Here is a 607-nt window from a genome sequence, read left to right as displayed (position 1 = left end):
ATGATGATGATGATATATATATATATATATATATATATATATATATACAAATATATCATCGACAGATGAGAGCCAGAGAATCTTGGTATAGAAAACACTTAGTGACACTCAAATGATTCAAACTTAGCCTGCAGTGTCTTTATGAGGGACCAATTCCATAGGGTAAAGAGTGACTATCAGGGGGATCAAGGTGAGCAGATATGCAAGCAATTATGCAGATAAACAAATTAAATATAACAACTTGGGTTCAATATAGAATATATATATATATATATATATGTATGTATGTATGTATTTGTATATACAGTACTGTTCTATGATGGTAAAATCGACTGAAATGTACTTCATCCAGTGAGAGATAAATATTATTTAATAGACTCAATACATGTTTTAATGTGCTACTAATAGTTTCTTGATGACTGTGCAGAGACGGTATACATTTTATAATCTGTTATTTGGCATGATCTCAGCACAAGAAACTATTAGTAGCACATAACAACATGTATTGTGTCTATTAAATAATATATATAGACACATTTATAAACATGCACACAGACATATATATATATGTATGTATATATATATATATATATATATATAGTATACA

The sequence above is a fragment of the Octopus bimaculoides genome, chromosome 15, assembly GCF_001194135.2.
Source record: "Octopus bimaculoides isolate UCB-OBI-ISO-001 chromosome 15, ASM119413v2, whole genome shotgun sequence".
NCBI lineage: Eukaryota > Metazoa > Mollusca > Cephalopoda > Octopoda > Octopodidae > Octopus > Octopus bimaculoides.
This window is presented reverse-complemented; position numbering follows the sequence as displayed.